At 35.6% G+C, this 27,452-nt stretch overlaps 1 long non-coding RNA gene across 2 annotated transcripts; it reads right to left on the bottom strand.

Annotated features, from left to right (window-relative positions):
- Positions 1-1,818: 1,818 nt before the first annotated feature.
- LOC139994780 (uncharacterized) lies at positions 1,819-6,083 on the bottom strand. Of its 2 annotated transcripts, XR_011801728.1 has the most exons (5): positions 5,815-6,083; positions 5,670-5,720; positions 3,513-3,619; positions 2,737-2,817; positions 1,819-2,226 (listed from the first exon to the last, which is right to left on the bottom strand). It is a non-coding gene; the product is annotated as an uncharacterized lncRNA (long non-coding RNA). The 2 variants fall into 2 exon arrangements; XR_011801729.1 differs by lacking the exon at positions 3,513-3,619 and having other exon boundaries at positions 5,815-6,079.
- Positions 6,084-27,452: the final 21,369 nt, after the last annotated feature.

The following is a 27,452-nucleotide window of genomic DNA, read 5'->3' as shown; positions in this document are numbered from 1 at the left end:
TAAATTATCACACTATCTGGAAAATGAAGCGCAATACAGCACAGATTCACTTGGATAACACTTCCAGCAAATCCCGGATGATGACTTGTGATTTGCATTCAAATTTAGTTGCCTTTTCTCGTTTAGAAGACGCGTCGAGATTCTTTCTTCGTCTGATTCTGTACTGCTCATGAAGGATCCAAGAAAACAGTAGCGTCGATGCTGTGAACTCGAGCATAACGTTACGTGACTTAGACGCTCCTTCCTTCCAACTACGATCTCACTATTGCATAATTTTATTTATGAGTACACAAAAAATGTTTCATCTGTTCGTTCAGTTAAACTAAAACTTGATATTATTTCATATTGTAGTATCGTGGAAAAGCTATTTGAGGAAATCCTAATGAACTAAGGTAAAGAAAAGTGGATGTGCTGACGGGTCGAGAAGGATGGGAAATCACAATGGACCGTGTGGGCCCAGCAATATACCCGTGGCCCTTTTGGACAATAAGTTCTTTTTTTTTTATTTATTTATTTGGATTTTACAATTTGTCCAGAAGGGCATTTGGTAAAGTATTATATCTAGGTGGAAGTGAATAAAAAAAAAACAAAATAAAATATAGCATGTGGGTGGCTACCCCCAGCGGGGTACCATCGTCCTGTTTGCTAGGTTATATCCTTTGTGAGGTCTGTTGGATGTTTCCTTTTTAGTCTTCTTTCTATGTTTGATGTGTTGACCGTTGCCGCTGCCAGCCGGTTCGGGTGCGTTTCTATTCTTTCTCCGTACCCTCTTGCGAGTCTGCTAATCTCCTCCTTGACCGTTGGTATTCCCAGGTCTTTCCGAATGTCCACGTTTCTAACGTACCATGGGGCGTTTATTATCGTTCTAAGAATTTTAGCAATTGTCTCAATTTTGCTTATATGGCTCATTGCTGCTGTTCCCCATAGCGGGATTCCGTATGTCCAGATTGGTTTTATGATTGATTTGTATATTCTTAACTTGTTTTCAGTGCTTAATTTGGATTTTCGACTTGTTAGCCAGTACATTTGTCTCCTTGCTGTCTGTATTTTGTCTATTATTGATTTGATATGGTGTTTCCATGTGAGTTGTGAATCTATGTGTAGCCCTAGGTATTTGACTTGCCTAGTTTGTATTATTTGCGTGCCATTCAGGAAGATGTTTGGTGGTATCTGTTTTCGCAGTGTGAATGTGATGTGGTTGCATTTGTTAGGGTTAGCTTTGATTTGTTTAACTTGCAGCCACTTTTCCATTTTTGTGATATGTTTTTGTAATATTGCGACTGCTGTTACTGGGTTAGTGTGCCTGACTAGTACAGCTGTGTGGTCCGCGAATGTCAGTATTTTGCTATTTGTAGTTGCTGGTATGTTGGCCGTGTAGAGTGTGTATAGTATTGGTCCTAAGATCCTATTTTGTTTTTTTTTTTTTTTAATACTTAATTTGTACTTAATAATTTATCCAGCTGGGCATTCGGTAAATTTTTCTAGCTTTATCACAACTTATGACGACGATTTTCCGTATGTTTACGCATAATAGAAGATATATAATTTACAAAATGTAAAATTTAGAAAATACAAACTCGTGAAATTTGTATAAATACTGAGTGCATTTTCCTTTCTTCTTGAACTTTGCATCAAATGTAGTGACAACTTATACTATAACCAATAATAAGCAAAAAAAGGGGAAATGCAATTAAATAATGGAAAAGAGTGAAATATCTATTGTAAAGACAATACAAGCACTATACGTAATCTCTTGTTTCAGTCGCCTGTATTGGTCAATTTACAACCGAAATCCGGTATATAAAGGGGCTAGATAACAATGTAGGCGATACTTTATCCCGGATCGAAGCGATAGAGAAATCAGTCGACCACCGCACTTTAACAGCCGCGAGAACGATACCGAATTACGCGGAATCGTCAACTCCGCCACACGCGCATTTCAGCTAAAAGAGATACGATTTCCCGACCAGGTCGTAGAAATATACTGCGATATAGCTTGTGAAACTGTGTGACCGTATGCTCCGAAATCTCTGCGATATAATGTATTTAATTCGTTACACGGGCATTCTCATCCAGGGATACGCACCACGCAAAATCTGGTGACGATATGTTTCGTTTGGCCGTCGATAAACAAGGATTGTCGAAACAGGACACGGCAATGTATCCCGTGCCAGCGATGTAAGGTCACCAGGCACATATCCACGCCCGTTGTAACATTCAAAAAACCTATTAACCAATCAACCATATACACAGAGACATTATCGTGATGCAATACGATATTTCGATGCAATACGAATTATGCCGGTTGCTCGGCATCAAATACCATTGTAATGGTTTTCTACTGCTTTCCTTTTCTATAATGAATATCCTCTATTCTTTTCGAAAAGGTTAAACTGTTAATATGATTTGAAACATGGTATACCTTGCTCCATATCACGTTGATATATAGAAATATGTAGCAATATAAAAAAATTGAGAAATTTTAGATAATTTTGTTCTTATAAGACTTGGTATAGTATTAACATCATGCACAATACTGAACACAATAGAATCTAGGTAATTAATATAAAAACTGAAGTATCTATATATAAAATTAAACAAGAATGAAACTTGTCTTTTTCATTTGTAATTTGTAAATAATGATTAGGGAAGATAATGAATAAATGGAATTCATCACCTTTTTTAAATAGAATAGCGCGTCCTACGATTAAGGGTGGATAAAAGAAACAGACTTACCGTAGCAGCATAGCAAGGAATTTATGAAGTTTTTACTTGCTCAGAAATCAGTTTCAATCAGTAGACTCTTCAAATAATTTCCTAAAACATTATAGCCAATTAGAAAAATGAAGTAATTGTTGAAGTAAGAGCTTGAAGAAAACAAATATTAAGAGAAACAGAAATAAGGGAAGATTTGCATGCGAAAGGATGCGTAAGCGTTCATTGACAAAAATCAAATTAATTGATAATATAATTGAAAAATGAGAAGAAAATATCGTCCCCTTCATGTCAGGGGCATGAATGCGAGATTTTTCATCTAATTTTTTCTGTTTGAACTGAAGTGTCCATTGAATGTCGTCCTTTCCTCTTAATTTTATGTGAAGATGACATATATACAGTCGATTACAAAAATGTTTTAAGCTCTATATTTTGAGTAAGTGTACAATTATATAGAAAAATGTATTGAAGTATGTTAGAGTATAATATAGAAAATCTATGAATCACAAAACGACTGATTTTTTACATATGTTACAAGAAACATCAGAAAAATGCAAAATTTTATATCACAAAAATTTGAGGCATTTTATTACTTTGTTATAAAATAAAAGTTATACCTACAGTATGATTCTTCAATTTTTCGGTAGATACTCTTTATTTTTAATTATTTCTCTTAAACGGTTGGTATATATAAATTACTTTTGTGTGTGTGTGTGCGCGCGCGCGCGTGTGAGTGTGTGTGTAGAATTATACTATAAACAAAAGACAAGAGTTAGATTTCATTTGAGTTATTATACCTGTCGCCATAAGGCTGCCAGCAACTAATACTGACGCGTACGTTATCACAGACGCACAATTATAGGCAGAATTCACTGTAGTGGTATCGACAACTTTTTGCAAATAGCTGGAAAACAATGGTCGAACGGCAATTATATATATATAGGCAAAAGTTATACAAAAAGTTAATATTATTAAAAATACTTTCGATAGTGTACATTGAACTTTGCCTATATAAACGTTACTAATATAACCGTCTTAAAGCAATATTATGATACGTTAAACATTGTATGTAATTAAATAAACAAAACAGTGTACCGCCTAAATCTTTCTCACGTTAAACTAAACTTTAGTAACTAGTAACTAAACTTTATGTAAGTTATGTCAAACTTCAAAAATACACAACCAATGCATGTTTTTGAACCAATGGATTCCTAAACATAAAATCGTTATATTTCGTCTTTATCCATCGAGTACTACCAAAAAACACAAAAAATGTTTGCAAGAAGGCGATCCTCTAAAAGCAATATTACACTGCAAGTGTAAATCTGTATAATACGGAAGTAGAATCTAAAACATTCCTTAAGTGACCAAAGTTTCAATAACCAATTTTACGTAGGATATCCTGTAGTAATGAAACCAATATCGCTATTGTGTTATATTCGTCGTTAAGTATAAATAGTACAAATATAACCTCTTTCTGTTTTTGGTTCTTTTAAATATGTGGACGTTTCAAAATGGCTTTTGACATTGTTAAGCTTGAATTATAGTTTTACACGACGAATACATAAATCTTTAATGCAAAATATGAAGAGAATAATCTTGCAACTCTTGAATAAAGTTCTACAGAAGGAAGAGATACTTTTAAGCTATTATCCAAGTATAATGGTATAACATTCTAGAGGTGTATAACAATATACTGCCAGAGGATCAAGCAGGATTCAAAACTAACAAATTCTGCGACTACAATATTTCTAGTGCTGGAGATTAAGATAACAGGAATAATGGTGAAAGAAAACATATATACATATTATTGTTGGACTCAATACAAGACGCAATACTTTATAACTGAGAAAAATAGTTTATTGGCAAGGAATACAAAGAAATAACAGGAGATGTGTATTTTGCAGACAATGTAATGAGAAGGTCAGGAAACTTAATACATTTACAAGGTAAAAGCGGTATATTTTGAAGTTATTGTATGCAAAACCTCCTTGAAAAGATAGATAAGCTAAAAATATTAATATAGAGCAAAAAGGAAGAAAATAGAGAAATAAGAATGAAATAAATGAAATACAATGATAAGATGAAGATATATCTAGGGTGTAACTATATTTACAAAAACAGACACATTCCAAGTAATAACAAAGTAAATCACATACCAGACAAAAATAGCAAACTGGCCATAGTGACAAAGTGCAATAATTGGAATACAGCTAGAAAACTTTCTGAGGTAATAGCAATGGCAACTTTTCTATGTAATACAGGAGTAAGGTCCTGTTATTGAGCAGAAATAAAGACAATATAAGCCGGTTTACTAAAAAGAATATGATATATCACCAGAATATGTGTTTAGAACAGAAGTAAGAAGAATAGGCTTGAAACATAAAATAATAAGAAAAAGGGCATAGGCTACTGGCTAAAATTAAAGGAGGACACAGAATTAGACAGGAAAACACTGCACATAACAAGATATACACAGGTAATTAACTCAAATACAGCTATGAAGCTAGTTATAAAGCAACAATAATAAATTTTAACTAAGCAATAATAGGAGAAAATAATAATATAACAGAGAAACTCTATGGAGAAAAATTTTATACTTCATTTCTTTGTTTCCACTCAGTCATGGCAGTTCAGAACTATCTTATGAAAATTAAGAATTTTCTACATCAAATCATTTTATTTGCAACACCTCATATATTTTTAAATTATTCACACAAAATTAGTACAGCGCGAACATTAAAAGGAAATAAGCGATACATTAGCCCAAACAAACAAGAACAAAGGTTGAAATAAGACATCAGGAATAGTAGTTATTATTCAAATTTGTATGAAAAGTCTTTGAGAAAGTAAATTTTTCTTTAAATGAAAGATGATTATGTATGTGAAAATCAGAAATGTAATGAAAATACAAAAAACAAAAGAAGAAAACTATATTTGTTATTACGACTTACTTTTACATGTAGAATAATTTCCTATCCGGTTACTGTACTACGCCATTCATCCTAGAACAAATTTTTAGGTTCAAATTATTTATACAAAACTACTTATGTATACGAATCTTTCCATTTTATAAAATTGTATATATAAAATATTTACCTTCACGAAATCTCTTTATATAGAAACTTTGCAGATCAAGTTTCTAATCAAATTTAATTCTCCACTTAATACTCATTACCAAGTAATGCTTGGTAAATTAAAAAATTATAACGTTTAGTAAATTTTTGTATGATGTACACTCTATCTTGACTCGAATACGAAAGACGATTGAACAGCACCGATTTCAATAATAACGGTGAAGACAAAGGAGTGGCGCTGCTTGCTGATTGGTTACGCTTTAGAACTACAGGTGGAACATGTACACGATCATTGCGCAGAGGTTACCTTGTGGCATACTTGTAATATCTAGATGTGATTCTTTTGTTAATTTTCCATGGTTGTATTTCAATTTGAAGATTAATTAAATAAATGTTTAATAACAATTTTAATACCGGAAATAACGATTATTATATTCCTAATTTTTATATGGTCATAGTATAGTAAAATATATGAAATACATGTGTGTGTTATTTATAACGCTCACGAAAGTATTTGAATGCTCGCTACTGAAACATTAAAGATATATATGTGTGTGTATGACTGATGCTCTTGATATTTCAGAGTATTCTCATAACTACAGTAAGATACAGATATCAAGATTATGCGTGTAAAATTTGAATTGGATAATATTTGTAGAAGTTAGAGAACACTCATTACAGAAACACGCAAAAACAGTTATAAAAGTTTCTCTATTTCTATTTCTTATCACATTATTTCTATTTCTTACTTCATATTATTATTTATTTCGGTCACTTTTGCCTCGAATAACATCTCTAGGACAGTTTTTCACATTGTGTTCTAATTTTTGTGTGACATTTATGTCAATATTATTCCATATTTAAGTAATTGTCTGTTTTCGCATCGTTTCCTTATTTATTTTACAATTATTTAATCTTCTATCTATTCCATCCCATAGATATCATACTGGATTTATATATTGGCTCTGTGATGGCGTGTATTGTACAGTATCCATTTTTTCACAACTTAGGTTCAATGTTTCGGATCTATACCCTGTCGAAAGTGAAGATTGTGTATTTTTAGCATTTTCAGCATTATTCCATTTTTTTATAATATAATGGATTCTATTATATTCGATTTACTTCTCTTAATGAAATCGGCTACCTCTCTGTAAGATTTCCATCTTTATGCAGTTTTAATATTACTTCACGCTCGGACTTCTGTGTTTCAGATCTTTTCGGGTTCATGTCTGCGCTCTATTAATCGTAACTGATTATAACATTAAACTCAGTAAATGACGTCTTAGCACAAATTAAGTTCGTTAGTATTAATATTTACTGCGTAAATTCAATGTAAATATAGCTTACCTCTAAGCGTCCGATTATGTTATGATTCTCTTTTTGCGTGTTTCTGTAACGAGCATCCTTTAACTTCTACAAATATTATCCAATTCAAATTCTACACACGCAAACCTGATACCTATATCCTAATGCAGTTATCATATTGCCTTGAAATATAAAATCTATCCCATATATTTTTATTCTTTAATGTTTCAATGGCGAGCGTTCAAATAATTTCAAAGACGCTATATGTCTATGCAAAATATAATATTCAAACTGTTACACATTCAAAATATGTAACAGTTGTACAATATTTTACATTATGAATGTAATTTTAATCGTTCGTTATGTTCTCTTATTAAAATTTTGTTGTCAATTGAAAATCGATTTATAAGAGGGAGAAATTTTTTATTACAAATAGACTAATAAAAAGTTTTTCTCTAAGATCTATTGCAAACAATAAATTTAAATAAAAACGGGTGAATAGATGATTTTTCTAAAGAAATAAAAACGTATAAGGAATAAAAATCGAATAGTTATAAAATAGTTAATAATATTTTATTCCTTGTTCCTTATTCAATAGACTGCGGAATTTTAGGCCTTAATGTTCGTGTTAGATATGCATATCTCGCTGACATTCAATAAGGAAGAAAAGCATTCGCTTTACACTTTCCCTCCTTGAGAATGTCCTTAGTGCTATAACAAATAATTCTTGTAAACAAAATATTATTCTTAGCTCGATCCTAGCTAGCAAGCCCGATCCTGACAAAAAAATAATACCAACCTATGTATACAGGGTGTGCGATTACATGTTTTCGAAAACTTAAGAGATGATTCTTGACACCGAAATAAGACGAAAATCAAGAATAAAAGAATTGCATTTTCGACTTTGTTTTTTTTATATTGACAGTTAAAAATACCCTGCACGTGAGTAACCCTCCTTATACCAACGAAGAGTGGTCAACCTATGCAGCGGGGCACACAGTGATCCTTAATCCGAACGATACATGAGTGGTAGCATCAAAACCGTAAATAACCCCATGCGACGTTTTGCAAAATACCTTTGCGATAGATATAGTCCTATTGGGATATTTTTCGGCGTATAAACTTTTGCGTTATTGTCGATCGCTGTACCACAGCAAAAGTGCATGTTCGAAAGTTCTGCAAATGTATAATATTTTATAATATTATACGGTCTAATCACATTTTATAATAAATATGATTAGTAAAAACGCACACAATACACCACGCAGTGCGCGTACTGCAAACACAAAATACACCCAAGTATCACTTTAACTTAATATTTCCAGTTTTCTGAAAGTTCTTCTTCGACTATTGGAATGATTCCGTTACTCAAAAACTGTTCTAACCTCCTGCTTGAAAACAGTTGAACTACAGCAATATAGTGATGCAGAGTTCATTTAAAACAAAAATTTACGATACTCAGTACCAATGCTTTCACCTTCTTTGTGTAACTCGAAATTATCCAGCAACAGTCGTAATATTTGAGAAGTTCCTTTGGAAAGCAAGTGTACGGTATTGAGAAAGCGAATAGGCAAGCAACCAGGTGTGTTTAAAAAAAGTGCAAACCTATTTGGTATAATCTTCAAACTTTACATAGTTAGAGATTTATTCATATTTCATATTTACCAGATGATTATTGGAAAAGTGGACTTTCTACTTACCAGATGGGTTTCCGAAATATATCATATTTTCGAGCCTCAAATAATATCCAATAAAACAATAAAAATATTGGAACATGGTTTTTAGTTTTTATGATGTTAACGTGAATGCTCTAAGAAAACTCTAACATAGATTAGAAGCACAAATATCGCATTCATTATTTATTTTGAAGCAAACATTTAGACTATATATATTTTTGGAATAATATAAAATATTAATTTGACATTTTATGATGAAAAGTGAATATTTATGGAAAAATTTATAGTCGATTTTTCAACAGTTTCTATAAAATGTCAAATTAATATTTTATATTATTTCACAAATATAATCACAATGTATATCAGATACGAAACACCAGTCTATGCGTTGAAGCGCTATTAACCCTTTCGCTTCGGCAGTCCAGTCCACCGACGTACCGTCACTGAATGGAAACGTTGCTGTATATATATTTTCCTAAGTCTTAAATAACAATAATTCCTGTAAGATCCGTGTATGAAATATCGCTTCACTGTCAATGTTTTATTTTTATTATTTATTATATTCCTTTTAATGTACGATAGAAAGTAACGAAAGGAAATGTCCATAAACATGTAATACTGTTTTGATTTCACTGTTTTAATTTCTAATCTAAGAAATTCCCTGGCGCATTTACTCTCCAAAGCATTAAATACTCATATCGCTATCGTTTATCATCGAAACATCTATGTATCTGCGTTATCTTTATCCTAAAGTAGCTATTATTTTGGGGCTTAGGCCCATTCAAAGTTACATAAAACTGTAAATGATAAAATCATATCATGGTATCGTAACTGCTAAAAAGATACAAGGACACGTAGCGGCGCATGAGCTAGAGGACAATTCAAATCATTTTGTTGCTTTGCCTTGGAGTATCAATATCGTTAGGATACACATAATGTGATAATAAATAAACTCCGGCCAAAACAATGTCGCCGCTACGTTGAACGAAGACGAATTCTAATTTTCCTGCTCTCCCCCGATCAGTATAAATAAACGGACGCAACCGAAAAGAGATCAATTATCAACGAATTATCAGCAATCTAATTAACTGGTCATTATCGATCTTATTTTGCGATATATACACTGTCTTAGTGAATCCGTGAGTACGAGCATCTCAGCGAATATTGTCTGCATATTAATTTATTTAATCATTTCAAATATACACGGCGGTTTCAACAACGAACTACCTCGTCATTAAACCTTACCGACCAACCATCCTCTACATAAACCTCTATAGACATGAAATACAATACCAAACATAATAGTTATAAAACGATGCCTTTCTAACGTGCCAATGTCACAAGAATTCATTGTATCAACTCACTTAATGAACCAACTGGTTTACTATGATCTGTGCTTCTATACATTAAATACTATTAACTCTAATAACTAATATTCTTTAGACTAATATTCTTAATTTTATTCTTTTTATTATATTATCCACGTATATTAAGACGTTTTTGCTGGTTTTATCGAGTACTCATACGGCTCCCCAAATTAGGCAACAACTTTTATAAGGATCCTCTACAGACATATATATAGGGTTATCTACGTAACTCGGAACCCACACTCACGAGTACGTTGAAAATGCCAACAGCGTAATTATGTATGCTTAGTGTTACGACCGTTCGCGGAGAGACGCGATCGCGAGGAAAACGCGTCAGCGAGAGGCGTAAATTCTCGCTACGATGCAGTTAATCGACGCCGCGAAATAGTCGTTCCCCTTGTTTCGATTAGGATAACGGGGGGTGGTTAAACTGAAATCAACGCTGTGTTAACAGGTTAATATGACGTATATAATCAACAATAGAGTAGACAATATTATGAGCGTCACAAGTATTTGACAAGGAGTACAGTTAATGCGTTACAGAAGTATGACCCGACTTGACGATATCTCTCGATGAGTTAGTTAGACTTTACGAACGGACTGAGTTAAAGGTAGAACCGTGGTAGACTTGTTGACTGTTCTGAGGACGAAAATGGACTACCCTGACAGTGACGATGCTGTGTCAGAGGAGAGCTAGGAAAGGGTGTGTCTAGCGCACGGGATCATCCGATTTGTTGATGATAGTTTTTGGTCAGGAAAGTGAGGGTAATAGACATTGTTTCTATTGGCTATTACGATTGTTGGTGGACTAGGAGGGACCTTACCGCCCTCGATAGAAGGTTGGTGGTGGGAAGCATTGCACGTGTGGAAAAAACTAATTTTCAAGTGTTTTCCGGACACAAACCAGAGATCTTAGAAAACGCTTTCGTAGAAAAGATCTTTGTTCGATCTGAATGACTTTAGTTAGAATTTTCTAAGATTTATGGTCGGTCCTTGAGATTCTTAAGGGTACGCAATAAGGATGTGCAGACATATGGTTGCCATCCCGCTCGCGATGCGAGGCCCGGTCCAGGTAGAGAGTCTGCCGACGTAACAACGATAATGGAATTTATTATAGAAACCCAATGGTGACGATTCAAAGTGTAACAACAGAATGCTGTCGAGCGCCAGTTTAGGAGGATTTTTATATTAAGGGTCTAGTCCCCTTGGAAGGGCCATCGCCGGGTGAGCGTCAGAGACGTCTCCTTCGTTATTGTTTCGATAGCTGTGGCATGCAGGATGTCTAGTCCATCTGGTTACTGAGCGAGTGGCCCTTCTTTTTTTTTTTTATTTGTTTTATTAAATTTTTACAATTTGTCCAGAAGGACATTTGGTAAAATGTTATAGCTTAGAGAATAAAAGAATAAAAAAAAATAAAAAAAAATAAAAATAAATAGAAATAAATAAAATATAGCATGTGGATGGTTACCCCCAGCGGGGTTCCATCTTCTAGGTTTCCTATTGCATCTCTATTTCGAGGTCTGCGGGATGCTTCCTCTTCAGTCTTCTTTCTATTTTGGTTTTATTTGTTTCAGCAGCCAGCTGGTTTGGGTGTGCTGCAAGTCTTTCTTTGTACTTTTTTGCGTATCTAGCGATTTCCTCTTTGACTGTTGGAATTTTTAGATCTTTTCGTAGGTCTTCATTTCTGACGTACCATGGAGCGTTAACTATTGTCCTTAAGATTTTTGCTTGCTCTATTTCTATTTTGCTTATGTGACTCATTGCTGCCGTCCCCCATAATGGGACTCCGTATGTCCAGATTGGTTTGATTATTGTTTTGTATATATTTAGTTTATTCATTGTGCTTAATTTAGATTTTCTATTGATTAACCAGTACATCTGCTTCCTTTTTGCACTTATTCTGTTTATTATTGATTTTATATGGTGCTTCCATGTAAGGCGTGTGTCTAAATTTATTCCCAGATATTTGACTTGCTTTGTTTGTGCTATGTGGGCGCCGTTCAGTTGAATATCTGATGTTTTTCCTTTTCTAAGTGTAAATGTTATGTGGTTGCACTTGCTGGTGTTCACTTTTATTTGTTTGTTTTGCAGCCATTTTTCTATTTTTGTAGTGTGTTCTTGTAGTAGTGCGGCGGCCGTTTCTAGATTTGCATGCCTCACTAGTATGGCCGTATCGTCCGCAAACGTCAGTGTTTTACTGTTGACAGTTGTTGGTATATCTGCCGTGTATAGTGTGTATAATATTGGTCCTAAGACACTTCCTTGCGGTACTCCTGCCTTGATGTCCTTAATTTCAGAGTATGCATCATTTATTTTTACTACAAAGGTTCTGTTGTTTAAGTAGGATTTGAGTAGTTTGTAGATTTGTTCTGGAAATTGCTTTTTGATTGTTTGAAGAAGTTTTTCATGGTTAACTTTGTCGAATGCTTTTTCGATATCCATAAAGAGTGCTGTGCAGTATTGTTTTGTTTCAAGCGACTGTAAGATTTCATTGACGAGTCTATGCATTTGTTCTATTGTGGAGTGTTTATTCCTGAATCCAAATTGATGGTTCGGTATTAGTTTTTCTTTTTCTATTGTTGGTTTTAAGCGGTTATATATTATTTTCTCTAATAATTTGGAAAACGCAGGTAGTAATGATATCGGCCTGTAGGATGCAGTTAAATGTGGGTTTTTGTTTGGTTTGGGTAACATTACTATCTGTGCTATTTTCCATAGTGTAGGAAAGTACTGTATTCTTAGAATTGCGTTAAATATTATCGTTGTTAGTTTTATTGCCTTTGGGGGAAGGTTTTTTAAGATTTTCCCATTGATCAAGTCAAATCCTGGTGCTTTACTTGTCTTTGTTGCCTCAATTAAGTTTGTAACTTCTTGCGCTGTTGTGCTGAGTATGGTGCAGCGTTTATCAGTTGTGTTGCTGGCATTTTCCACTTCTTCATTTGTTTGCCATCCAGGGATGCTGTTATTAATTTCATACGGCGAAAATATATTTTGTAGGTGCTTTGAGAATTCTTCTGCCTGTTCTTCGTTGGTTCTGGCCCATGTGTTGTCCATTTTTCTGATTGCTGGGATTGTTTTTACTGTTTTCTTAATTTTGTTAGTGACTTTCCATAGGGAGTAGTCGGTATTCTCATGCGCGGATAGTGATTCGATGAATTTTGAGAATTCGTTATTATGATGTTCCCTTATTTTATTCTTTAGTTCCTTTGCAAGTTTATTTAGGTTTTTCTTGTTTTCTCGTGTTCTCTGTTTTTGCCATTTTGCTTTCGCTTTTCTTTTTTCCCTGATTTTGTCTAGGATGTCCTGCGGAATAATTTTTGATTGCCTGCTATTTGTTTCATAGGTGGTGGTTGCCCACGCTGCTTCCTGTATTATTTCTGTCAAAGTTGCTACTGCCTGCTCAATGTGTTCAGGTGTTTTCAACGGGATATTGCAGTTGATTTTGTTTTCGATCAGCTCTTTGAAAGTTTGCCAGTTGGTGGTTTTATTGCAAAGCGACTCTGACTTGTTATAAAGTAGTGGTTTGCTTGTATATTCTATTATAATTGGTGTATGGTCGGAGTTAAGCTCGAGGCTGGTTGTTATTTTTAATTTGCTTACATTTAGCCCTTTTGTTACTGCAAAATCCAACAGGTCAGGTATTTTATTGGGGTCTGTCGGCCAGTACGTTGGTTTTCCTGTAGATAGTACGTTGAGGTTGCTGCTTCTAATGTATTTTTCCAATGTTCTACCTCTCGGTGTGCTAATTCTCGAACCCCATAATGTGTGCTTTGCATTAAAGTCTCCTGCCGCTATATATTTGTCGCCTAAGGATTGGAAGTACTCTTCCCATTTTTTAAGTGTCACTTTGTGTCTCGGAGGTGCATATACTGCTGACATCTGGAAGTAATTGTCATTGGTTTGTATTGTGACAGTGGTTGCTTGTAGGTGTTCTTGATTTGTTTGACTATGTAAGTGATGCTTGATGTCATTTTTTATTATTACTGCAGTTCCTCCATGTGCTTTACCTGAGGGATGTTTGGTATCGTATATGGTGTAGTACGGTATTTTCATGTAGTTTTTTAGGGTGAAATGTGTTTCTGAGACAAGTAGTATATCAATATTATTTTTATACAAAAATATTTTAGTTTCGTGGGCTCGCTGTTGGAAGCCATTGGAGTTCCAGACTGCTATTTTCAAAATGTCCATCTCTATTTTTTACTTAGCAAGTTAGTGAGTAGTTGTAACATGATTGTTGTTTGTTGTGCTTGTTGTCTTAGTATTGTGTTTAGATCACTTACCATTTTTCCTAACATTTCCATACCTTTAATGGATTGTTTGAGCATTTCTTTGATGTCTGTAACGTCTTCGATGTTATTGTTTTCATTCTGATTGTTTGCAAGCGTTGGTTTGCTAATGTTTTTAGTTAGTTTTTAGTTGTGCGTAGCTTCGGTTACCTTGGGAATCTATGTTTCTGTTTATAGCGTTTAGTTCGTATTGTGCTTTCAATGTTGTTTCATTATCCGTTATACTTTGTTGTGGTTGATGGTTATTGTATGATCTGTTGCGAAGTGGGGGAAACAGTTTACGTTGTATTTGTTTCCTTATTTCACATCCATTGTAGCTGGCTGGGTGGTTTCCGTTACAATTATAGCATTTAACTTCTTCTATTTTTCCTGTGTATGGGCAGTGTATTGTTAGGTGATTTTTTGTACATTTAACACATGCCGGGCTTCTGTTGCAATTATTTTTTGTGTGTCCGTATTGTTGACACCGCATGCATTGTGGTATATCTTTTTTGTAGCGTGGTGGTTCCACTGTTACGATTGTATTTAGTATTTTTTTGATTTCATAAATTTCCTTGTTATTGGTTCTGGGTTCAAGTTCTATTAAGAATAATGGCAATGGTTGCTTCGTATCGTATCTTGTCATATTGTTTATTGCTCTTGTTTCATGGCCAATTTTTCCTAATTCTTCACTTAATTTTTTTGTGTTAGTTTTTGGATGTAAACCTCTTATAACTATTTTATAGCTCCTTTCTGTTTTGAGTTGGTACGTGTGGTATATAGCATTTTTTTCCTTTAGTTCATTTATCACTTTCCTATAAGCTTCTGGGGTGTTTGTTTGAATTTTTACTTGTTTTAATTTTGTTTGTTTTATTGTGTAGTTATCCTTCCCGACTATACTGTTTAGTAGATCAATAAGCGGGTCTATTATTTGGGCCTCAACAAATATTGGTGGTGGTTTTGACATGTAAGGTGATTTAGTTGTGGTTTTGCTTGTCGAGTCATTGTCTATTTCTTCCGTTAATGAGCTGAAGGAGTTTCTTAAAGGTAATTCTTGCAGCCATCGCTGCTTTCCTGTATCTGGGTTTCCTGCAGCATTTGTGCCTGGAATTATTTTACGTTTTTTGCTAGTCTTTGCTAGCTTCCAGTTTTCGTCCTGGTAACTTATTTTGTTGTCGTGTCTGCACTCCTCCTGTCTCCGCTGCTCTTCCATTTCTTCTATTTCCATATCATTTTGGTTGTTATTATTTTGCTGTTGTTGCTGTAAGCCTGGTAAATCTGATGACCCTTTTATGTAATATTTTTCTCCATTGGTTGCAATCTTGATCGTTGATATCTGCTGTTGCATTGTTTGTCACTATCACTATTCGTAGCACTTCTCTGAATCACTTGACTGGAGCACACGTTTGCTTACGCACATCTGTTCGCCTCGGTTGCCCGAGCGAGACTGTGGGCCCTTCTTGAGCGGGTGGTCTTCTTGAGTGTGTGACACGAACGTCGATTTCAACTTTCATTTAGATTTCACTTAATACTTATTAAATCTGCACTAGCCGGATGTTTAACACGTTCGTTGCTTCAAGGTGCTCTATTTGCTATATCTTATAATAAAAAGTCTACGTTCTACGCAATAGGTAAATCCTTCGCAAACAGGCACTCTGTTTCTCTTCCTCATGAAATATAATTTTGATATGTAATATGATGTCGCGTTGTGAATGATTTAATATTAAGGACATGAACGTATAAGGGGTGAACGTAACCTGCGAATAACGATGTGATTCGATCATGTTTGTTCCCAATCAAGACGATTTTTCCTAGCGCCTTGTGACTTTTCATGGTCGCACCTAATTGATGGAGAGCATAACTGGTCTTTGCACATATCACATGATATGTAGCTCCTATTATACTTTTTATATTAACGACATCAAAACAAAAATGCGAGTTACATAATATATAGTAAAGGAATGACGAAGAACAGTGAAAGATAATTTATAAATTAATGATTATTATTTTGCAACCGTAAGTTTAATTTTAAATTTTTCAGACTGAATTCTACGAAATGTAAATATTCTAATGAATCGGCGTCTAATGAATCTTCACCTGGATTATTCATCGACGTCGCACAATCGAGGTAGCGTTTATTAACACAGGTATAGATGTTACAAGATGGACAAGTGGCCGCGGTAACTAGACGCTAATAACAATGACCTTAGGTTTGATATGACGAATCCACGGTCAACGGGATAACGGATATACTTTGCTCCAAAGTTTAAGTCGGACTCGACTTACTCCTCGCGATACAAGGATCGCTTGACTAACTCTTTATTGAGACGTGGATTATCCACCGATCGTACGAACACCAGGTAACTGGCTAATGAGACTGCAAGAAAGGAATGACTTTCCGTCACGATGACGCTGCAGAGGAAAACTATGATGGGGTGTGCCTAAGGGCACGCTTATGCTTTTGCACGCCCTTACCAATTGCGGAGAAAGCGGTTGTCTAGCGAAATAGCGGATTTTCCCCATGAACAAGGATGGCCATGAGCCACATCTGCAAGAGACTTTCTCTTCATAGTTTTATTTATTAACCAATGGGCATCGCGGATCGTTACCCTCACTTTTCTACCGAAAAGTGCGAACGACGAATCCGCGTTCTTAGTTCAAAAGGGCACACCCACACCGAGCTTTCCTCCTTGATGGTACGAGACGGGTCTACGACAGTTCATGTAATCTTCTTGTAGTAAAAACTTAACTGTGTTAGCAATAAAGACAGTCATTTTACTGAGTTAATTAGTTATCATTTAAAATTTACGCGACAAAAGCCTTCGCTCGGAAGGCGAGGGAAATGGACGTTGCTGTTAATTGATAAATTTCTATGTTGGTGGTTAAAAAAGGATGCTAGCCCCCCTTGAGGGAGAGTTCCCAGTGGGAAGCGTCGTACATGAAGAAAGCAGATCTCCCGTATGTTCCCGCAATAGGTGACAGATTTACGGGCTGATAGAATAAAGACTGTTTGTCAATTTGAAGGACCTCAGTTAACTAAATCCTAAGATTTGTAGCGGGTCTTCAGGCTAGCTGAACATGTACTGTGAATGATGCATCAACATCTGGCAATCATTTTGCCCGAAGAATAGTGTCTGTGTGTGGCGAACCACGAGGCAGAGACCGTTGGAATGTTTACTGTTAGGTATCGGTACAACTATTTCTTTTTAAGGAGAGCTATTCAATTCTATACCTCTCTTAGGTAAAACGTCCAGCCCGTGACCGCGACTACGTTCGGCGACTAGTTGTCGCCTTGAGCCCAAGTACATTATCGCAAATCTCAGATAATTATAATCGGGTTGCTTATAAGATTAAAGTGTTACGGATATTCCTAAGAATTCCGAAGGGAAGGCCCGGTGTACTTTCATCTCCGACATATTAATAGACCTATGTCTTAAGTACCTATACATCAGACGAATTGTCCCTTTCATAGCACTCCTCCTCTACGTTAAATAAAATAAGTTCATTCAAAGTATGGACCGACTTCGGAGTACACTAAAAACAAACGATAAAAACAAATATACAACGGCTAGGGAACCTTAATGTATACTTACTGTTTAGTAAGCTTAGTACGTTTAGCAAGTTGTTTAACATATTAAATACGCAGGTATACATACTTATCGCAACCTCCTCTGAATCCACGCAATAATGAAACTTTTCTTTTCAATGAAAACTCTCCAATTCTTCGAATTCTTCTACCAGTGCTCATAAACTAATAACACACAGATTGATGTAGTTACATATTACGATTGCGCAAGATGTTCGAGTATAAGAAGAAATAGACCGTGGTATCTTTAACGTTTTTTCTCTTGCATTGTATTAATTACTATGCTTACTTCGTCGGAATTAAATCATAAGCGACAATAGTTCTCAGGTATTGAATTTTCATTTTTGCGTTTTAAAGGTAAAATAGAAATCCAACGTGCAAAGAAAAATGTCCGCACTTGTGATTGTATCAACGACTAATAGCTCAGTCAATAGAGCTATTTGACCTAACAACGCGGTTCTTTGCATAAATCGATGTCAGATATCAGAGAATAAATATTTGGCGTTGCGCCACCTGTAAAACTTATGCTAAGTTCATGGAAATTCCAGCGCAAAGTTTTCAGGTCGCGCAACAACAAATATTCATTCTCTGTACGATATTTGGTAGCGATACAGAGAACTAGATCAGGTTAAATTAAATCCATATACAATGACTTTTCATACTCCAATGATTGGATTATGAAATTAACTTGTAATTTGTCAATTGATTTGAAATAAAAATCTTATCATAGAATAGCTCACGAAGGTATTCGAAAACTCTTAACTAGTGGCGAATTTAACCCTTTTAGGATCCTCTGAACTAAACCAGATATTTAAAAATTTAGCTCGATTAAATCGATGCTTGTTAAACCAACAGAAAAGTAACATTTACGTTTAGAAATCTTTTGATTGATTTATCGAAATATGATGTCCACTTGGACGGCGAATATTAACTTCATGTGCAATAATTAAAATACATACAACGCTGATCAGTCCAAAACTGCCTTCAAAACTCCCATGGTAAGCGAGTCTCGTTGGAGAATCTCATTGTTCTCACACATTCTAGAGAACGCTAGAATCTTGCAGTATGCTTTATAATGGCTCAATCTAGTGCTGGATCGGTGTCTCCGAATATTCGAGCGACTATACGCGTCGATTCGACTATCGTTTTAGTCAAGCCAAGATTTCCCGGTCTTTACATATTAACAAATGTATTGGCGAAACTGAATGATTTTTGGACATTGTTACGACCGTTCGCGGAGAGACACGGTCGCGAGGAGAACGCGTCAGCGAGAGGCGTAAATTCTCGCTACGATTCGTGTAATCGACGTCGCGAAATAGTCGTTCCCCTTGTTTCGATTGAGATAACAGGAGTGTTGAATGAAATTAACACTGTGTTAACAGGTTAATATAGCATATATTTTTAACAATAAATTAAATTATAATAGAAGCGTCACAAATTGTTTCGTGATAGATACAGTTAATGTTTTACAGAGATTCGATTCGATTTTTTTGGTATACAGTGTAAATTCTATAATGAGACTGTTCAGATACGACTGTGTAGTTACAGTTGTCGAATGAGACTGATCGGTTACAGATTTCGATTCTTTGTCTTTCGGGGAGACGACCCCCCTATGCTCGGATCACGCAGTCCGACTTCTTCATTAGAAAATAACGGTCCGAGATCGACGGTTCCAGAACTCGTTGCTTGGTGACAAGTATGCGCTCGTCGATACAATGTATGTTTTCCGTCGGGCACATAAGAGGATATATCTGCGACGCTGGAGGACCGCGAGCGACGGTTGGAAATACGATCTCTACAGAGCCTCGTGGCGTAACAGACATATTGTGGAAATTGGTAGTTTGAATAACTTTTTTCGACAAATATAAGGGCTGAAATCGCTCAATTTCCGAGGTATTTACGTGAAACTGCCAGTACCGCTACAGTGAACTCTATGTGGTGCATCTGTGGTAGAATGTACGTCTGTATTGCTTGCCGCTTATACTCTGTTTATAACCGAGGATCGGGTGAGCTCGAAGCCTCCATGTACAACTGCATATGCGAGACTGCAAAAAATGTCTATTTAATTCGAATAAAAATGAATATCGTCAAGGTACGTCTTGTGTTTAGATTTGAGTCGGTTTTTTTGATCCAACGCTTGCATAAAATCTTAACAGTTATTCTTTTCCTAAAACAATATCAATTATTTATTAAGATACTATTTTTATAATTAATTTATGATATTTTCTGTATAATTGATCGCCACTATGCTTCTCGCAATTAATCGGTCGTCATTTCCGTTACTGGGGGAAAGTCAACCTATAGAGTCCTACTGTTCTCTTTAATACGCCGCGAAGTTCGACGGTTGAATAGTGTAAAATGATCCGAATTTAATCGTTCATGAAAAAGTACAAATTATCCATGAGACAGTGGTTAAACTTTATGTTTGATTTTTTTTTTAATTCAATTTTTACTGACGTTTTTGTGAGATTTTTCTGATTAAAATGAGACCAAACACGATATAGTTTAAATCACATTTATATGTATATGTAATAGACGGGTGAAAATAAGTTTAATGTCGCGCAATAAGAAAACATGCCACAAATTCTATCGTGTTTGGTCGTATTTAATCAGAAAAAGCTTCGAATTGTGCTTACAATGATTTTATTCAAAAAACATCGAAAATGAGAAAGTTTCGTTGTTGCGTTAACATTGTCTGATCAATATGTATCTTTATCAAGCCGACCCTCACACCTTTTTCTGTTTGGCTTGTGTTACACGCTCATGAAAATCACCCGCTCAGAAACAGTAATAGGATAGGCTAGATATCCTGCATACCACAGCCATCGAAACAGTAACCAAATAGGCGCCTCTGTGATACACCAGACGGCAACCCCTTCAGAGAGACTAAAACCACAGTACAAAAACCCTCCAAAATAAGCGCTCGGATCAGCCTGTTAAAATATTTTGACTCAGTCTCTTGTAATGCTTTGAATCATTTTGTAACACTTTGAACCGTCACTCAGTTGGATTTGCATAATAAACTATTATCCTATATATATTTTTTTATTTGGTAGACTATTTACAATCAATTCTCATAGAGAATTATAAGTAAATTATTTTGGCGTGGTACTGTAACTTGGATTATAAGAGTTTATAGTATGTTTGATTCTAGTTGAATCTAATGCTTCAATCTAAAGGGTATTGTCTTTTTAGTCTGCGGATCTGAACCGTTGCGCCAAGTAATTGAGTAACTAATGGGTTTTGGTGGTTGTTAACACTTATATCTGTTTCTGATCTTAAATAGTTCTTCTTTGACTGTGGGTATCTTAAGGTCGCGATATATTGTTTCGTTGGTAACATACCAAGATGCATCTATTAAGCATCTTAGAGTTTTTGATTGGAATCGTTGGAGAATTGCTATGTTGGAATTATTCACTGTTCCCCATAGTTGGATCCCATAGGTCTCAACAGATTTTAATATGGTTTTATATAGCATTATTTTACTCTGCATGTTTAAGTTGGAGCGTCTGCCAATGAGCCAGTAGAATTTTTTTTAGTTTTGTTTTCAGTTTCTTGAATTTATGTACGATGTGCCGTTTCCATGTCATTATTCTGTCTAGAATCATGCCCAGATATCCGACTGTATCATTGTTTGGAATTGGAATATTATTTATGGTCACCTGTGGACAGGATTGTTTCCGCAACGTAAAAGTTATATGACTAGATTTATTTTCATTTATTTCGAAGCGCCATTTGTGGAACCACTTTTGCATAGAGTCGAGACCTCGCTGGAGAGTTGAGGAGGCAATTATCGGGTCTGAGTGGGATGCTAATAAAGCTGTATCATCAGCAAATGTCGCTCTGGTTATCTCTGTTGAGGTTGGTAAATCGGCAGTGTAGATGGTGAACAGCAGAGGTGCGAGGACACTGCCTTGTGGTATACCAGCTTCTATTGGGAATGTTGCGGTTCTAGCGTCTAAGTATTTAATCATGAACAGCCTATTGGTTAGATATGATTTTCCATTTTAGGATAGAGTAGTAGGTGTGCCGATTTTCTTTAGTTTGAACAAAAGCCATTCATGCCACACTTTGTCAAATGCCTGCTGAATGTCCAGGAGTACCGCAGAGAAATATTCTTTCTTTTCTAAATCTTGGCAGATTGTATGAGTTAGACGATGAATTTTCTCTATCGTAGAATGTTGCTTAAGTATTTAGGGAAGTTCTTCTTGATCAATTTGTAAATGAGACCTGGGATCCAGACTGTGTCGAAAGCATTTTCGAAGTCTATTAAGCAAGCGGCGACTCGTGGTTTTGTGTTTAGCGCCCAGCAGTTTATTGCGTTTGTTTATTGCGTGGATTGTACAGTGTTTATGCCGAAAGCCAAATTGGTTTTCTGGGATTATGTCATTTTTTATGCAGAAGGAGGTTAGGGGGTTGTTTATGATTGCTTCGAATACTTTACTTATGTTAGGGAGGAGACTTATAGGTCGTAGGTTTGCGGATGATGAGCCGTCTTTATTCTTTTTTGTGATGGCTATTAATTCGGCTTTTTTCCATTTTCTGGGGAAATATGTGTTGTTTAGTGCATTATTAAACAGTACTGTGTAGTACCATTTTATTTTGTTCGGTAGGCGTTTAAGTAAGATGTTTGGACTGCCGTCGAACCCGGAAGATTTTTTATTATTTAGTTTGGAGAAGATTTTGTTTAGTTGATTGTAGTTTGCAAAATAGTTTATTTCTGGTTCTGGTTGTTTGGGGTTATCTGAGGTGTTTTCGTTTGAGAATGTGCAGACTGTTTTATTTAGCGTTATGTCTTGTTTTATTTCATTTTTGAGTTTGTTTGTTTCGGCGATGATGATTCTATTTTGTTGTTCTCGGCCCATGTGTTCGTTTTGTGTGTGTGTTTTGAAAAAGTGGGTGCCGATAATGTCTAATTTTTCTGTTGTTTTAGTTATTTTGAAGTTATCCTTGGTGTCTTTTTTGGTGTTGTGTATCGCTATACCTGCTTCTTGGATGCGGGGGCTTTCTCTGGGGGCAATTTGAGAGGTGGGATGGGGTTTTGTTCTTTTGGTCTGAAGATTTGATTTATTTGTGGGAACATGTTCGCTAAGTCGTTTTTGGAGATGTTTTTTATTTTGTTTGTCCAATAGTGGTTTATAGAGTTTGTGAATTCTTGTTTCTGTTGTGCTTTTATTTTGTGTAGTAGGTACTTTAGGAATTCTAATTCCTCTCTTTTGTCGTAAGAGTAGTTGTATTTTATATTGTTTATTTTGGAGAGTATGTAGCTTTTGTCTCGTTGTAGTTCTTTTATTTTATTGTTGATATAGGGCTCGCAAGAGTTTTTTTGTTTAAAGATTGGAACGGATTTTTGGAGTGCGATTTGTATGTGTTTTTCTATTTCGTCTATGTATGTGTCGATTTGTCTGTTTGTTAGGTTGACGTTGTTGTAGATCTTTAGGTCGCATTTCTGTTCGAGTAGGTTTTGGAACTTTTTCCAGTCTGTTTTTTTTTGTAATTAAACTTGGGAGTTTCGGTATGTGTTTCAAGTGTTAGGAAGTCGTATGTATATTCTTGCTTATCTGGAAAACTCTGGCGTTATGGTCGCTGTCATAATATAGGGTTTTGAGAGTGTTATTTGGTCGTAGATTTTGGAATTTTAGTCGCGCATCTGCTAGGCATATGTTCAGATATGAGCCTCTTTTGGGTAAGAGGGTAGTTCGGAGTTCTAAAGGTTTGTTTTGTAGTGTATGTTTTTATTGTCTAGCCAGTTTCTAATGAAGTTTCCTCTCGTATTGTTTAGTGCGTTTTTCCAGCTTGTATGTTTTGCGTTAAGGTCGCCAGCTATTATATAGTAGTTTTCCTGTTTGTCGAGCTGTAAAAGTTCGAAGAGTTTATTGAATTCGTCGTTAAATTCCTTTTGGTTTCCGTAGGTTGCGTAGGCTGCAGTGATAAGTATGTTTTCCTTATTGCTTATTTTTATTTTTATGATCGTCGTTTCTAGGATTTTGAAACTTGTTATTTTGTCGTTATGAATTTTTTTGAATTTCAGAGGGTTTTTTATGAGGATTGCCGTTCCTCTTCTTTGGCTAGCGTTCGGTCTGTCGTGTTTTATCATAGAGTAGTTTTTGAAGAAAACTTTGTGTCTTTTGTTCAATTTTGTTTCCGAGATAAGTATGATGTCGGGGGTTACCTTATTTATTAGGGTTAGCATACTGTATCTTTTTTGGTTTGAAATTAAAAAGTTGGCATTTATTGCAATTATTTTCAGATGTTTTAAGTTTAATTTATATGTTTTTTGCTGTAGTTGTTGGTTTAGTGGGTTTTGGTTATTTGTTATCTATGCTATCTAAAGAGTTAAAGATGGTGTTGATCCTTTCTTCGTGTGATGATAATGTTTTTTCCATTTCATCTAATTGTTTTTGTTGTTCTTTTAACGCTTGGAGAATACTTTTTTTAAAGTCTTCAAAAATGTTTATAATGGTTAGTTTGGGGATATTATCAGTTGTAATTGAGCTTTGGTTTGCGCGCGGGTCTAAGTTTGCTGTTTGCGGTGTATTTTCGATTACTTGATTTAGTTTTGTTTGTTGCTTTACTACGTCAAAGAACTTTAGTTCTGGGGAGTATTTTCGGCTTATCTGGTCAATTCGTTTTATCTTTGCTTCTTTGTCTTTTTTAATTTTATCGGCTAGCTTTTTGCGCAGCTCTACGATTTTGGGGCACCTCTTATGTGACGCGGGGTGTCCGGAGTTTTTGCAGTTAACGTAGAATATTTTGTCCTTGGTTACTGCGTCTTCTTTTTTATTTTGCACTCGCCTGGACCATGAGGCTCAGTGCATTTTACACAGCGGTAATTTAGGTTACAGTTTTGCGCTGTGTGACCTATTCGTTGGCATTTGTGGCACTGAGTAACGTCGTTTTTTCTTATTTTTTCCCATGATACTTTAAAATAATTTAGTCTATTGACTTTTAGTAATTTTCCTATGTTGCTATTGGGGGATTCTTGTACTATGTAGATTGGGAGCAATATGTTATTCTCCCTTGATTTTAAGCTATAAAGCTTTTAAGTCGTCTAGTATTTCTGTCTCTGTGACGCTATTGTCTAGTCCTTTTAGCAGATATGTGTGTTGTTTTTGTGATTTGGGTGTGTATGTGTAAAATGCTGTGTCGGTTGTGATCAGTATTTCCTTTCTCTTGTTATAGTCGTTTAAATTTTGTAGATATAGCACGTGTTTGCTTACGTGTATTCTTTTGATATGGAAATTTCCGATTTTCAGAGTATCTTGTATGAGTGCTACGGTGTCTTTTGAGTCCTGGAGGGTTATGTTGATTGGTAGGGGCCTGTTACCTTTTGCAGGTGAGGGGGCGTCTGCTTGTTCCTCTGTAGGGTGACTGGTGGGCTGTCCATGTTGTGCTTGATCCCTCGGTGACTTTGTCGATGGGGGTAGGTCTTTTAATTTGACCGGTTGGGTAGGTTGTTTTTGAGATATTGTCGGCTTCCTCGGTGGGGCGGGGGAGATGTTTATCCGTATGTCCTTTGTTTTGTCTCGGATGTGTGATGTTCCCACCAGGGATGTGGTCTGCTTGCTTACTTTGTTTCGCATTTCTTCGTTCTTTTTCTTATGTTTTTAACGATCGTATTTTGTATTCTTGGTTCTTTTATTGTAATTGATTGTGGGTGATCCTGCCGTTGTGATAAACTGGTTTCCCGTGGTTGTAGTACTTCAAATATGTTTTTTGTTGGAATTCTGGTGGGGGAGAGCTTCTTGTTTTTTTTTATCTTTTCGTCCTTTTCGCCGGTGGCGTCTTGTGTGTTATTTTTTTTTTTTGGTTTAGTGAGAGATCTTCTTCTGTGTTTTCCAGGTTACCTGCTAGTCCTTTGATCCTGGTTGTGGGTTGAGTTTCCACGTCTTTTGTGCGGAAAATTTTACGCTATTGTTGATTTCTTTGGTCGTTTTTTGCGTGATTATTTTTCGTTTCATGGCTTTTTTTGTTGAGTTTAAGATGGGTTCCGTTTCCTTGCTTTCAGCTTCATTATCGATGTCACCTATTTTTTTATTTACTTTATTTTATTTATTTTATTTTTATTTATAGCGATGGTATCACTGCTATATTTTCCACATTTTGTCACTTTTTGTCACTTTTTCTTTCTCTTTCAGTGAATGATTGTCTAGTTTGACGCGCGCACTGTTCGGAAATAAGCCTGATGTCCCTTTTTGGGCTGAGGGGTCCGTCTTGTTCGGAGGTTCACGGTCAACTGACGAGAACGAGTTCACTCAACGTGGTATAAGAGTTGGCTGAAATAAATAGTTTTGTTATTTTCTTTTAATTTTCATGAAAAAAAGAATATTAAAAAACCAGATGTATGTAAAAATGTGAATGATATAATGTATGGTAATAGTCGCGGAATACTAAAACATATCATTTTCTCGATGCTTATATCATAGATTATTAAAAATAGATTATTAAGGAAAGCACAAAAAATTGAAAAAATAAAAGAGTCAATATCACACGGAGTTTCCAAGCGGTCAACCATCTAAGTATTATCCGTGCCCAGTGTTGCTTAACTTTCGTGACCACACGAAAACGAGTACTTTTTAAATTTTAATTATAACGTTTATTGCACAAAGAAATACATATTCTGTATATAAAGCCTAAAATTCATACTATATCGAATGCTTTTTCAAGGCAGGCGGCTACTCGTTACTTTGCATTGAGAGCCCACCACATGTCCGACGTTAGTTTATTTATTGCGCGGAGTGTGGAACGTTTGTGTCAGAAGCCGATTTGATTTTCTGGGATTACGTTGTTTTTTTTTTTGCCAAAGGAGACTAGTAGTTGTTTATGACTATTTCGAATACGTTGCTTATTTTGAGTAGGAGGCATATAGGTCGCAGGTTTGATTTTGTCTTTGTTTACCGCGTCATCTTTTTTGATTTTGCTCTCTCCTGGTTAGTACAGTTCTATGCATTTTACGTATCAATAATTAAGGTTACAGTTTTTTGAGGTATGACACAACAGTTGGCATTTGCGGCATTGCGTTATGTAATTTTTTCTGATTTTCCTCATTTTTCCCTAAAGTAATTCAGACAGCTAATTTTTAGTAATTTATTAATATTGCTTTGAAGAGGTACTTGTACTGTGTAGATTGGAAGCTGTTACGCCACGAGGCTTAGTATAGGCCGTATTCCTAACCGTCGGTACTACAGTGTCGCAGACTGATCGTCTTACATGACCGACGAAAAATATACAGTGTATTGACAAGCGCATATTTGTCATCCAGCAGCGATCTAGAAACGTCGATTTCGGTCCGTTATTTTATCCATACAAAGAAGGTGGCATACGTGATCATAGGCGCGAACGGCAGCGTGATCCGTGCGTAGTGGGGATCGTCTCCTAGAGAAGACAAAGAAAACATTGAAAGGCAATCAGTCTCATTTGAAGATTCAAACGGTATATATCGAGAGGTTCTGACGAATAAA

The sequence above is a fragment of the Bombus fervidus genome, chromosome 15, assembly GCF_041682495.2.
Source record: "Bombus fervidus isolate BK054 chromosome 15, iyBomFerv1, whole genome shotgun sequence".
NCBI lineage: Eukaryota > Metazoa > Arthropoda > Insecta > Hymenoptera > Apidae > Bombus > Bombus fervidus.
Note: the sequence above shows the minus strand (reverse complement) of the source record. Positions and strands in the feature narration are given on the sequence as shown.